The 14,871-nt window shown below is 34.8% G+C and overlaps 1 protein-coding gene across 2 annotated transcripts in view; it reads left to right on the top strand.

The window, feature by feature from the left end:
- Positions 1 to 630: 630 nt before the first annotated feature.
- The window catches only part of LOC124594815 (adhesion G-protein coupled receptor G6-like), a 189,264-nt gene continuing 175,023 nt past the window's right edge, over positions 631 to 14,871 (top strand). For both annotated transcript variants that reach the window (XM_047133258.1, XM_047133256.1), the window contains exon 1: positions 631 to 742. The gene's annotated coding sequence lies outside the window, so the exon portion shown is untranslated. The remainder of the gene's footprint in view (positions 743 to 14,871) is intronic.

Here is a 14,871-nt window from a genome sequence, read left to right as displayed (position 1 = left end):
TCTAGTTTTGAAAATTTTAGAGACTGCCACATCAGTGGCATGTGTTACCTTAATTTGACCCTATTGTGTCATACACAGAATGGGATTCATATGATGACTATTACAGAATTCTGTTACATCTCTATCATATGTGGAATTTGGGTGGAAACTATCATTGGTTTATTTAGATACCAATTTTAAAACATTTCTTGCCTTTGGTGCCACAAATAAAGCACTAATAAATGAAATATCAAGAACTTAAAAAAAACGAGAAGAACATAGACAAAATCAAAGAATATTGGTTATTTCTAATAAACATTTCCAGAAAAAATGAATGAAAAGTTAATACATAGAGTAGATGGACAGCAAAAATGACCAATAACTACACAAGAAGAAAATATTGGTTACCAGTAGCATATCAGATTCCTGTATCTGAGAAAAAAGACTAAAAAGTGCTGTAAATATTTTCAAAACAACAGTTTGTTAGTATGTAAAATTTCACTTTTTCCTCAGCAGTTTTTAAGGTAGATGATGTGCATATACAGTGCATGGAAAGCTTGCTTGCTTTATTGTAGCCTTGGAAGATTTTATCTGAGTCTGTGTACATGAGAGGTCCAGGAAATGAAACCACAACAGCAACGTGTGATTCAAGTGTGACGTGATATGCTGCCTTTTAAGTGGCAAGGCAACATTCTAAGACAGTTGTGTAGCTGCAGCTCAAGGAGCAACTTAAGTTCAATTGAGAGACTCTTTGACACTGGAGGTATGTATAAGCACCATACTTAAAAATTGTTTTTTTTGTTCATTATTCAGTTTTTATGATGTGTCATTCTTATTTATTAGTATCACATTTTTTGCTTTATTTTTTTTCTTAAACAAGGAGAATTTTGTTTTTAAGAACAAAATACACAGTATTTTAGAAAGATTATAATATTTTTCAGCTGCTGAAAAGTTCGTATTATTTCTGTTGTTTTTAAGTAAAAAGTAAATGAATGGCACATCTTGCTTGACTTCCAAACATAAACTACCTGATTATTTGGACCAGAGGATTGATAACCCATACTAGCACTCACTCATTCATCCACAAATGATCTTTTGCAAATCCAATTATGAAGGAGAACCTTCAGGGATGTGAAACAAATGGAGTTATACATTAAAAGGTAGAAAAGACTGATGCTGTCTGCTTCTATACAGGATACTAAAACAAATTTTGGCAGTTGCTTATGTACCCAAACTATTAATTATGGCAATCACATCTGGATTACTTTATACATTTATCTTAGTTCATCAGAGATTCTTTCAAAAAATGCTTTTAAACCACTGGCTAATACAGACATGTCTGCCTTCTCCGAGATCCCTCCTAGTCTCGCCCTAAGAATAGTAAGACAGCTAAAACAATCAGACAGTGTAGATACATATTACATGTATTGTAATATACTAAAGAAAGTAGTAGGTTGTATTGTGTATCCTTTAACATACTGTATAAACAAGTGCATTACGGAGGGATATTTTCCTGATGAGCTAAATTAGTCTAGGGTAGTTTCAATATATAAAAATGGAGATACTGACTCACCTTCAAGTTATAGGCCAATGTCTATAGACCCAGATTTTTTCTAAAGTACTGTAATGTGTAATTTACCAATAATTATATGCTTATGTTGAAAATCTAGGAATAATTAGTGAATCACAATATGGTTTTAGAAAAAATTTGGCAATGATTGATGCTATAGACTCTGCAGTCAAATACATACATCAAGTCTTTGAGGATGAAAGCTTTCCTCAAGCCAGTTTTTGTAATCTAAGTAAAGTATTGAACTGTGTAGAGCACACACCACATTTGGAAAAAATTGAATTCTGTGGCATTGAATGTAACAGCCTTAAACTATTAAAATCTTATCTACAGAACTGTAGGCAAATTGTCTGCTGGCAAGGAAATCTTGAGAACAAAATGAGTTAAGTTAGGTTTTCCCCAAGGATCAGTATTGAGCCAATTTTTGTTCCTAATAATGATCAGGGATCTGCCATCATTTATAAAGCTTAATACTTTTCTATTTGCATATGATACAACCTTTCTTCATTGTAGTAATGATCTCAGCAGCTCAAAAAGTTGTGTTGCAAAGACAATGGACGAATCTTCCCACTGGTTTAAAGCAAAATGGCTTCTTATTGAATGACAACAAAACACAGCACATGGTTTTTAGTCTGAAAGACAAACTTGTGTCAGATGATCCTAGTTATGTTAAGTTATGGGGGGTATGTCTTGACAATAAATTATCTTTGATTCAACATGTACACTTAGAGGTAAGTTGTCAAGAGTAATTTATCTGTTAATGTGACTCATGGATAGTGTACCTGAAAAGTATGTTAGAACAATATTTTTCTCTCTTCCAAAGCATCCTTACATATGGCATTATTTTATGGGGCATTTCTAGTTGTGTGCATGACATCTTAATACTACAGAAAAAAGCTATTAGGGTAATTACTGGTTCTCCTTATAAGGCACACTGTAAACGATTGTTTTGTGAACAAAAAATCATTTAATAAACTTATATGGATATTATGTTTTAATTTACACAAGAAAGAAGTTACCAGAAGCAAAGCACAGAGAAAATGTACATTGTTACAGTACAAGAGGGGACAAATGCATTTGTACCCCATACCACAGACTGTAAAATCACTGAACAGTTGTGAACTCATGGCGCACAAATTATTTAATAAGATTCCACAATCTGTACAAGAATTACCCATACAAGCATTCAAACAAATACTGTCTGACTGGCTAGCTACCCACCCATTCTATGACATACATGAATATTTCAACTGTGATATAATATTGTAACACTAATACCAATCCTGTTGTTTCTTTTAAATTTTCAGGTGCATAATTTGTGTGTCATTGTGTGGTGGTTCCACCTGCTTTTTATTTTCTTTGTTTGTTGATTGTCCTCAGTGTCGATGTACTGCGTTGCTACACAGGCTGAAAAATGGGTTTTGGATTCTGACACTGACTACTTTAAATGATGTAGCTGACAGTTGCACAGTTGTGTTCCACAGTACTTTAATTTCACTGTTCAAAACCCCCCAATAATACACAGTTATATGTGTATGGCCAGTGCACTATTGTTTAAACTTTCCATAAGCCTCACTAACAGTTTGCAGGTGAAACCCCACATACTGCTACAATAGTTTCTTGTTGAACATCTACGAGCAGTAAAACCCAACCAAAAAGTCCAAAGTTTTTGAAGAATAATCAGATACATATGGAGCAGACACTGTTACTGTTTTTACACATGGCCTAATTGTTTAACACTTACTCCACAGTTAATTTGAAGCATTGTTGTTGTTCTAACCAGCACAGGTTACTCGTCTGAAACTCGGCCGTGGACTGACTGTCTCGTGACCAAAATTGGGCCTTTATATATAATCACAATAATAGGTGCTGAAACTACACATTGTTTAAAGTCAAATTTACAGAAATTATAATTAAAACTTAACTCATTGAATTAACTGAATAAATCAAAAGATTCGTTCCTTTTAACAGTTTCTTCCACTGCAAGAGTTAATCTGTATTATTTGTTTAAATCATGAAATTAACAAATATAAGTATGCAAACAATACTTCTGACAAAACTGTTAATTACTTCAGAATTAATTAAGAGCTGGCTTTTCTAACATGTTTTTGAATATAGCCAAACAGATACTTTAAGATTACTATTTTTTGTCTTCCAAATGTTTATATTTAGTACAGAATTGATATTTGTTTATGTGTCAACAATAGAATTTAAGTTATGAAACAATTACTGGTTTCACCCTATAATGAAAGATACTAGCTAGCAATAGTCAAAATAAATTAGAAAATCAGTTACATACATAAAACTAAGCACAAAATTAGATCAGGTGTTATATTCTTTAAATCAAAGACTCAATCTTTCTCTTACGTGTAAATGCAGATTATACCCATGTATGCTAATGGTAATCAGTTAAAAGTAACAAAATGAATTTTAAGGAGGCAGAGGACAAAACAAGAGGGGAATTAAAATTGTCCCAGCTTGCTTTGTCACAATTGTCTATTGCTATAATGGCCAAATGACAATAAAATTTTATTATTATTCTGCTCAGCAGCTGTTTTTATTTAATAATTCAGACAAGGCATTTATCTAATTTTACATACTTTACTATCAGCAAAGTTCAGGTCTATCTAAAACTAATAGTAGTAGTAGTAGCAGTAGTAGTAGTCATTTTATTTGTCCATAGACCACCTTTACAAAGGTAGGGAACATGTTGTGGTATTACATTTTAAGAACGACATCTACATCTGCATGATTACTCTGCTATTCACAGGTAAATGCCTGGCTGAGGGCAAAAACCATAGTTCATATTTCAAGCATTTACATACTTATGTGTTGAGTTCCACAAGGATCGAACTGGATTTAAAGTAGAAACAATCTCAGCATTTGCCTGAAGTAATTATGGGAAACCTTGAAAAACCTGACTCAGAAAGGCTGCGGTGAAGACTGGGCAGTCTCCGTAAAACAGTGCTGCTCCATTCAGTCTGTTCCCACTGTACAACACTGTTTTGCAAATAACGTATTTAATAATGTGAAAAGTACACTGTACATTCATTTTCTCATGCTCAGTCACTGCGTGCACGCACGCGCGCGCGCACACACACACACGCACACACACACACACACACACACACACACACACACACACACACACACATTGTTTCATAATGTAACACTACAAACACTATCAGGTGACATCAGAAACAGAGCAAAGAAATTTGGTTTCCATTTTGTGCACTGCAAGTTCACATTTGCTCAAACAAAACACCGAGTCAGCATCCCTTCGTAATGAGGGAGACGACATGCTCAGAAACATGATAAACTGTTAGTATTATACACTGCATAGAGAGAGTAACATTTTCAGAGAAGAAGAAAAGGAGTGAAATGTTATGTACTAGGTGTTTTATTATTGTTATTACCACTGTTCGTTTTTACCACATCCCTACTCTGTGTTATCTAAGTAATCGTTCACTCTACAGAGTGTATTACTGTAAGGTACCTTATAGCTACATTTGTAAGTCAGGCTATTTTAGTGAAGTCTTAATTTCCTTGGACAATTTATTGTACAGTTTTCTTCTTTGGTAGAAAATGCTATTTTGAGTTTATGTTTATTCCTTCTTGGTAAATATAAGCTCAGTCTAGAACCTGCTCCATTGTCATGGATTAAGCTGTTTGTGGAGTAATTATCAACGTTATTTTTGATGTGTGCAACTGGTTGGTAAATGTGCCCACATGGTGTAGTTAAAATCTCCTGTCTTTTGAGCCAATCTTTGCAATGAGCTTAACTTACATTTTTGGTTATTACCCTTATGCCCATTTTTTGGAGTTCAAAAACTGTATTCATATCTTCTGCACTTGTTCCCCAGAAAAGAATTCCAGAGCTAAGAACTGAGTGTTCATGTGAATACTACATAACTAGAAGACACTTGCTGTTACACACTGATGACAAGATGTAAAGGGCATAACATACATTTTGCAAGTATCTTTGTGTGTTCTACCACTTCAACTGAGAATCAATATTTATTCCAAAAAACTTTGTGTTTGTGATACAGTCCATAGAGATGCCATCTGGATTTAATTTAGCAGTCTCATTTTCCCTCTTTAAACTGGAATTCACGGCCTTTATTTTCTTTATGGTCAGTGCCACTTTATAGAAATGAGTCGGTGTCTGTTCTGTCAGACATGTCCAACAGACCAGACACCACTCGTGATGAAGCAGATGGAACAACATATACAGGATTATTTTGGGGTGAAAGGAATGGGAAAGGGGTACAGAGGAAATAATGACTTCCAACTGCACAGGACATTGTGGCAATGCAATGGTGAGAGTTGAAAATTTGTGCCAGACCAGGACTCAAGAAGTTCCGCTTCTGTACAACAATTTGTAATCTTAGCCTCCCACACATCACCAGTATTTTTTCAGTCTCTTCATAATAATTAACTTCTTTTAATATTCTTTGAGAGGAGTAAAATTTACAAATAACCTTTTATTACTTATCTTCATTTACTCATTGTCGGCTGCAGTTCATCACATCTAGGGATAGATTTTTGAGGCTGAAATTTTTGATTTTGTGGGTTCCAGATGACATGATAACTGATGAAGTAAGCCTGCTGCATGATTCTGTTTCTATAGCTTTTTTATTTCACCCCATTTTTGTACGTCAGATTGTCTTTACAATCTCCACTCTAAAACAGAAATTTACATTGTTATTGCCGAACATAAAAACATGTCTGATTCCATCAGAGGCATACTGTGGTACTAAAAATACTCCAAAGAGTTTTCAAAACAAAAAGAGTTTACAAACTTTCTTGACAAAAGAAGAGTCTTCACCAAGTTATGTCGTTATTTTGTAAATGAATCCAGAAATAAATTTAATAACTAGCATCAGATTGCATAATTAATAATAGGAATTTTAAGTGTGCAGATATTTCATAGTTTAAAATGTTTTTAAAGGAAAAGTAATTTTAACTGTACATGTTGTTGTTGTTGTGGTCTTCAGTCCACAGTCCAGAGACTGGTCTGATGCAGCCTTCCATGCCAATATATCCTGTGCAAGCTTCTTCATCTCCCAGTACCTACACAACCTACATCCTTTTGAATCTGCATAGTGTGTTCATCTCTTGGTCTCCCTCCATGATATTTACCCTCCACACTGCCCTCCAGTACCACATTGGTGATCCCTTGATGCCTCAGAACATGTCCTACCAACTGATCCCTTCTTTTAGTCACGTTGTGCCACAAATTTCTCTTCTCTCCATTTCTATTCAATACCTCCTCATTAGTTATGTGATCTACCCATCCAATTTTCAGCATTCTTCTGTAGCACCACATTTCAAAAGCTTCTATTCTTTTCTTGTCTAAACTATTTATCGTCCACGTTTCACTTCCATACATGGCTACACTCCAAACAAATACTTTCAGAAACGACTTCCTGACACTTAAATCTATATTCAATGTTAACAAATTTAATTTCTTCATGAATGCTTTCCTTGCCATTGCCAGTCTACATTTTATATCCTCTCTACATTGACCATCATCAGTTATTTTGCTCCCCAAATAGCAAAACTCTTTTACTACTTTAAGTGTCTCATTTCCTAATCTAATTCCCTCAGCATCATTGAATTTCATTTGATATCATTCGACTACATTCCATTATCCTCGTTTTGCTTTTGTTGATGTTCATCTTATATCCTCTTTTCAAGACACTATCCATTCAGTTTAACTGCTGTTCCAGGTCCTTTGGTGTCTCTGGCAGAATTACAATGTCATCGGGGAACCTCAAAGTTTTTAATTCTTCTCCATGGATTTTAGTTCCTACTCCAAATTTTTCTTTTGTTTCCTTTACTGCTTGCTCAATATACATATTGAATAACATTGGGGATAGGCTACAACTCTGTCTCACTCTCTTCCCAACCACTGCTTCCCTTTCGTGCCCCTTGGCTCTCATAACTGCATCTGGTTTCAGTCCAAATTGTAAATACCCTTTTGCTCCCTGTATTTTACCCCTACCACATTCAGAATTTGAAAGAGAATATTCCAGCCAACATTGTCAAAAGTCTACAAATGCTGAAATAGTAGGTTTGCCTTTCCTTAATCTATCTTCTAAGGTAAGTCGTAGGGTCAGTACTGCCTCACATGTTCCAACATTTCTACGGAATCCAAACTGATCTTCCTCAAGGTCAGCTTCTACCAGTTTTTCCATTCATCTGTAAAGAATTCGTGTTAGTATTTTGCGGCTGTGACTTATTAAACTGATAGTTCGGTAATTTTCACATCTGTCAACACCTGCTTTCTTTGGGATTGGAATTATTATATTCTTCTTGAATGTTTTGCCTGTCTCATACATCTTGCTCACCAGATGGTAGAGTTTTGTCAGGGCTGGCTCTCCCAATGTTATCAGTAGTTTTAATGGAATGTCTCTCAGTGCTCTGTGAAACTCTTCATGCAGTATCATATCTCCCATTTCATCTTCATCTACATCCTCTTCAATTTCCATAATATTGTCCTCAAGTACTTCGCCCTTATATAGACCCTGTATATAATCCTTCCAGCTTTCTGCTTTCCCTTCTTTGCTTACAACTGGGTTTCCATCTGAGCTTCTGATATTCATACAAGTGGTTCTCTTTTCTCCAAAGGTCTCTTTAATTTTCCTGTAGGCAGTATCTATCTTATCCCTAGCGATATATGGCTCTACATGCTTACATTTGTCCTCTAGCCATCCCTGCTCAGCCATTTTGCATTTTTGAGGCGTTTGTATTCCTTTTTGCATGCTTCATTTACTGCATTTTTATATTTCCTTCTTTGTTCCCCCTGCCACCGAACTTCACTAATTCCCACTATATCAAACTTTAACCTATTCATTCCATTTTTTAAAGCATCTAACCTACCTGCCCAATTAAGGGATCTGAAATTCCACGCTCCGATCTGTAGAATGCCAGTTTTCTTCCTCCTGATAACAACGTCCTCCTGAGCAGTCCCTGCCCGAAGATCCGAATGGGGGACTATTTTTCCTCCAGAATAACTGTACATATAGAGTTAATACGTATCGATTGTAATAAAGTAATTTCTTTTTATATATTTTAGCCTGGAGTATAATACTTTGTATACAAAATTGTATGTAATTCTTTTAGTGAAAACACCAAAATAAAATTAACCTGTTTAAAAGGTAGAAAATATTTTTGGTGTCAACAACAAAACTAAGATATGTGAATCGGTGTACAATATGATGTCATAAGACAGAATATTGATGTATAGATGTATCTGATATATCACATATTATATATATCTACATACATAATCATATCAATATGTTCAATCAGATGCAAAGAGTAACTGTAAGAAGCATCTAGCCTTGATCAAGAATTGTACGCTCTCCTTGAGTACACACACACACACACACACACACACACACACACACACACACACAGTTGCAATGACCAGGGGTACCCAAAACAAAGTTAAGCATGAGTTTGCCCACAAATCACGTTCCAGTCAGATACAATATTGTAGTGCTCAGGATAAATACAGGTAAACAGAGTCATAAGTAGCTGTGAGTGATGACATAATCCAGTAGTTTGAGAACCAAAATCAGTGTATGAAAGCAGATATGTATACATCTTGTTATATTGTCTATACTAGTAATGGTCTTTCGCACTATTTGCTAACTGTCCATACAAGCTAATCTACATACACAAAGACCTAGAAGACTCATTTACAATTGATAAAAAAATACACACTGATTTAAAGTTACATAATATATTGGGAAGTCAATCCCCCTACTTGAAAAAACATACATTTATGAGAAATGACACTGTCTTCAACAGTTTATCTTACAATTTACAAATCTCAGTCACAACACTGATGTAGCAGACAGATGCTTGAGTACATTACCCAGCAACTACGATCTCTTGTAAGTCAACTGGTCCAACAGGGTACAGCAATACAGCAGTGTGGGGAGTGGATCCACCCACATCTTTCAGTTTCCTCCCTAGAGCTCTCATCACACACTTCAATGTCTAATATTCACATCAAATCCTGAAACTTGTTCAGTGTACTAAATATGCTGTTCAATACCTTCTTCATATCACACAAGATATGCTCTCCCTATCCATTTTTCAGTCAGTTATGTGGGATTTATGTCAGATGTCATTAAAAAGTGTTCACATATGAAACTCAATGAACAGAGTTAAATGCAATTTTTAAAAAAAATGAAATAACAAGGTGATACACGCAGATACATTGTTCCTTATTTTTACAGTACAAATTATGAACAGTGTCCCATTTCAAAATTGTGAAAGGATCTACTCATTTAGTCTCATGGTATATATGTATCAAATTCTAAAGCACAAATCTATTACAGAACATAATTATATAGTGTATCACAGATTTTAACTCAGTCAATAGATAAGACAGAACTTTAGGAATCTCATCATCTTACATACTAAATTCATGACAATGGAAAAGGAACAAACAAACAAAAAATTAGATACGTATGGATCATGTCTATATGCTTTCAGTTCAGTGATACTGTGTAATCCAAACAACTTCTTAGATTTTGCCGTGCGGGATAGCCGTGCGGTCTAGGGCACCTTTTCATGGCCACGCGGCCCCCCTGTCGGAGGTTCGAGTCCTCCCTTGGGCATGGGTGTGTGTGTTGTCCTTAGTGTAAGTTAGTTTAAGTTAGATTAAGTAGTATGTAAGCTTAGGAACTGTTGACCTCAGCAGTTTGGTTCCATAAGACTTTACGACAAATTTCCAATTTCTTAGATTAAGTGTGTACAAGCCTGTATGCTTTAGGATGTGGATTTTCAAGAATTTTAAATGGTCCAGTATAAATATCGAAAAATTTATTTATCTTAGATGCAAAACTTTAGATTTCTCTTTGGCTTTCACAAAACATGAGATCTCCTACCTCAAACTAAAAGCTCTTCCTTTACCATCATGCCTCTGCTTTCTCCTACCACCTGTCTTTTCATCATCTCCCTAACACATTCTTTCTCTCTTGTGGTGACAGAATTATACATGGTGTAATCTCAACATTTTTAGAAATAAGGTTAGCTGGTATGCAATTAAACATGATTTCAGATGGTGAAAAATTTGTTGAAGAATGTTGTAAGCTGTTCATAATGTCCTCAAAATCACTGACATAATCTATCCAACTGGCATGATTCTTACTACAATAAGTTCCAAACAGTCTTCTAATCTCTCTCATATATCTTTCTGCAGGGTTATTCAAAGGATGGTACACCAAAGTTAGAATATGCCTTATTTTTGTGTGATCAACAAAATTTTTCCAAGTTTGTGATCTAAACTGAGAACCATTACCAGATAAAATTGTTTTAGGGATACCCACCTGTTGAAAATATGTGTTTTAAAACTTAGAGATGATTTGCTTATTGGTATATTTCCTAATAGGAAACAGCTTTATCAACTTTGAAAATGAATCAAACACCACAAAAACATAACAAAATCTATTCCTAGACTTAGATAAACGTCCATAAATATCCACAGACATAAAATCTCGGTTACTATTAGGCAGTATGTTTTGCATTTGACCTCTACGTGTTTGGTTACTTATCTTCACTCTTTGACATCTGTCAGCTGGCAATCTTCTTCTTGACTCTCCTTCCTATGTTATAAAAATAGATGTTTTTCTGAATCTTTTGTGTGCATTTGGTGGATCCACAATGACCAAAACTCTGATATGTATAAGTAATCAAAGTCTCAATACATTGTTCTGGCCAACATAGTTTTCAGTCCTCTGAGTCAGTCTTATGTCTCCTGAATAAAATACCCTTGTGTATCTTACAATATTGTTCTGTCTTTTCCTCTCCTTTCTTACCCAACATGCTCTTAACCAATTTCCAATTTTGATCATGATTTTGATAACTCCAGATGTCTTCGCAAATTTTTAAGATCTCTTTTACCTCTTTCAGTCGTCTCAAGTACATAATTTTAAACTCTTTTTCTGTAGCCTAGACAAAGAATCAGCAACTACACAGAGTCAAGAAATACCAGGAGAAAAAACAACTCACATCAGAATCTACTCTGATGGTTTTGGAAGAGCGGTGTCTAAAAAAAACGAATACCCTAACAACTCAAAAAAACATTAAAATTGAAGGCCTAGTGAAACCTGGGGCAAGATTCAACCAGATTCTCACCAACACTGAAGATTGCAGAAATTTGTCAAAGAGCGACTTTGCAGTTCTTATAGGTGTTCCAATGATGTATTCCATAATGAAACAGGAGCAGCAACAACAGCTGTGCAGACAACACTGGGCAAATTAACAAACACAAATGTTATGTTATTTAAAATACCTGATCAGTGCAATTCAGTTGAATCATCATGTGTAAACAGAGAAATAACCAAAGTTAACAAGTATTTTGAAACAATTTGCAAACAGTTTAAAAATGTAATGCTTTTAGATATTAAGGAATGCCTCAATTGTAACCATCAATCCTCTGACAACTGTAACTGCTCAATAACTTGTCACACAAGACATGATCAAGGCCTAAGTCGATTAGGAAAGACACTGATGGCCCAAAAAATACTTAGTATAGTAAATAATAAATTATCTTGTATCAGCAATTTAGAATGTATGTCTCAAAACTCAGAACAGATCAGGGAAACCAAGCCTGAAATGTGTCAGATTTGGTCAAAACAAAGAGCTTCAGAACACAATACAAAAAACACACTTAAAATAATCAAACTAAGCCCAATGTAAGCAATCTACCACCTTGCAGCAAAAATGAACTACTTTTGTTACATATAAATGTACAATCCCTAAGAAACAAAATCAGTGAACTACAGTACTGGCTGGAGGAAATTAACTGTGGCATTATCTGTGTGAATGAACATTGGATTAAAAGTGCAGAAATAAGCTAATTTGTACCATTTGGCTACTCACTGGCAACAAGCTATTGTAGACCAAACAATGTCCACGGTGGACCATCCATTTTTATCAACAAAAATTTGAATCTAAAATATTCATTCATAGACCTCACAATCCTCTCCATTGAAGGACTTTTTGAAGCATCTGCCTTGGTTATACACACTCAGAAACTTATTACTGCAACAGTTTACCGACCACCAGCTTCTGATGAGGAGATATTTGCAGAAAAACTCTCTGAATTAATAGTACTGACTGCAAAATACAAGCAACATAAAACATTTTTAACAGGAGACATTCATATAGATGTAAGAGTAAAGAGAAAAATGTTGGTGCACATCCTAAATATCTTAAGATCACTGAATTACTACTGCTTAAATGAAAAACCATGCGGAATGCAGGCATGTCTTGACAATATAATTAGCAATGTGTGAAGGAATCAAGCAGAGTGGGATACCATCAGATTAGGACTATCTGACCATGATGGCATATGGCTCAAAATTGGAAATCTGACACTTGATGATACCAGCATGCTAACTACATACAGAGTTCTCAAGGAAAAGCACATTGAAATAAAGAGAAATGAACTGAGTAGAATAGAGTGGGCTAGAGTACTAACCATTGACAATGACATAAATGAAAGCTTTTCTGCATTCATATCAAATATAAAAAATACATTAGACAGTAACTGCCATCTTATTACTAAAGAGACATAAACCTAGCAATATGCATAAACCACAACATACAAAAAAGTGGTACACCCCACACCTCAATAAAATCAGAATTCTTTTACTCATGCTGAAGGACAAAATTGAAGGCAGTCAAGAAAACAAGAGTATGTATATAAACTTAAGAAAAATATATAAATCTGAAATTAAAGCAGCAAAAATTAAAGCAAATGAAGAGCATATTTTAAATTCTAAAAACAAATGTAAAGCTGCCTGGAACGTAGTTAAAAGTGAGATAAACTTGGGAAAGGAAGAAATCAGTAACCCAATTAATTGTTACACTCTCAACAAACACTTCATAAATTCAGTAAATGCCCATGTACCAAAAAGTGACGATTTAACTGATGTGGAATCTTTTCTTTTGCAATCACAGAATAAAACAGATAAAAGATTTAACTGGAGTAGAATAACTGCTACAGATATAAATGACTCTGTAAACAAGCTGAACAACTCTAGAGCAGAAGACTACTATGGATTCAGTAACTATCTAATAAAGGCTATGATTGAGGAAATTAGAACTCCTCTACTTTATCTTGCAAATAAAATCCTCCATGATGGCACTTTCCCTGATTGCCTTAAAATTACAATTACTCCCCCCATATACAAAAGGATGACAGAGAAATACCAGATAACTATAGACCAATATCAGTTTTCCCTATATTGGCCAAAATCAGAGCCGTTCACACACACACACACACACACAGAGATTTACATGTTTTTTGAGAGCAACAAATTACTTAATGACAACAATTTGGATTTAGAACTAATCAGTGTATCATAAAAGCTATTGAAAGGCAGATAACTGAAATCAAGAATGCTTTTCAAAGGAAACTAACCACCTGTGCAACACTCATAGACTTAAGCAAAGCATTTGATCCAGTATCACATGAGATAATTGTTAAAAAATTAGAATATTATGGTACTGCAGACAAACCACTTAGTTTGATTAAATCATACCTAAATAACAGGCGACAGTTAGCGTATGTGAACAATGGAAGGTTAGAACTAATGAAAGTTAAGAGACAATCCCACATGGCTCTATTCTTGGACCATTCCTCTATATTGTCTATGTTAATGACTTCTCAAACTATATAGCCTGCAAAAGTGTCTTATATTCTGATGATATGATCATGATCTCCACAGGTGAGAGTAAAAAAGAGGTGGTAAACAAAAATAATGAACTTTTTGAAAAATGTAGGGTCTGGTGTATTGCTAACTAGTTATGTAAAAACAACACAAAAATGGAGGAAATTTACTTTAATCTGAAAGCAGGGAAAGAAGAGAATCACAGTCTCAAACTATTAGGACTAAAAATAGGGCAAAGGCTCTCTTGGGATGACCATATAAATAAACATACGAAACATTTGAAACATACATTGTCTGTGCCCTTAATACATCTGATTTCATAACTGAACTGCTGTAAAAATAAGGCACAATGAGTAATTCTGTTATGGTACACCTTACATATCTGAAGATAACATAATTCTTTGTGATCAATAAATATGATGACTTTGTGTCCCAGTAAATAATTTTTAAACTTGTAGAACGGCCAATGTACAGCCAAAAGTTCTTTCTCAGTTACAGTGTATGTCTCTTCATGTTTCTGTAATACTCTACTATCAAATGCAAGAGATCTATGTTCAATATCTCTGTCCACTTCAACCTCCTGAAATAAATGAGCACCCAAACCAACATCACTACTGTCAT

Source organism: Schistocerca americana, chromosome 2 (genome assembly GCF_021461395.2).
Source record: "Schistocerca americana isolate TAMUIC-IGC-003095 chromosome 2, iqSchAmer2.1, whole genome shotgun sequence".
In the NCBI taxonomy this organism is placed as follows: domain Eukaryota; kingdom Metazoa; phylum Arthropoda; class Insecta; order Orthoptera; family Acrididae; genus Schistocerca; species Schistocerca americana.
This window is presented reverse-complemented; position numbering and strand designations above follow the sequence as displayed.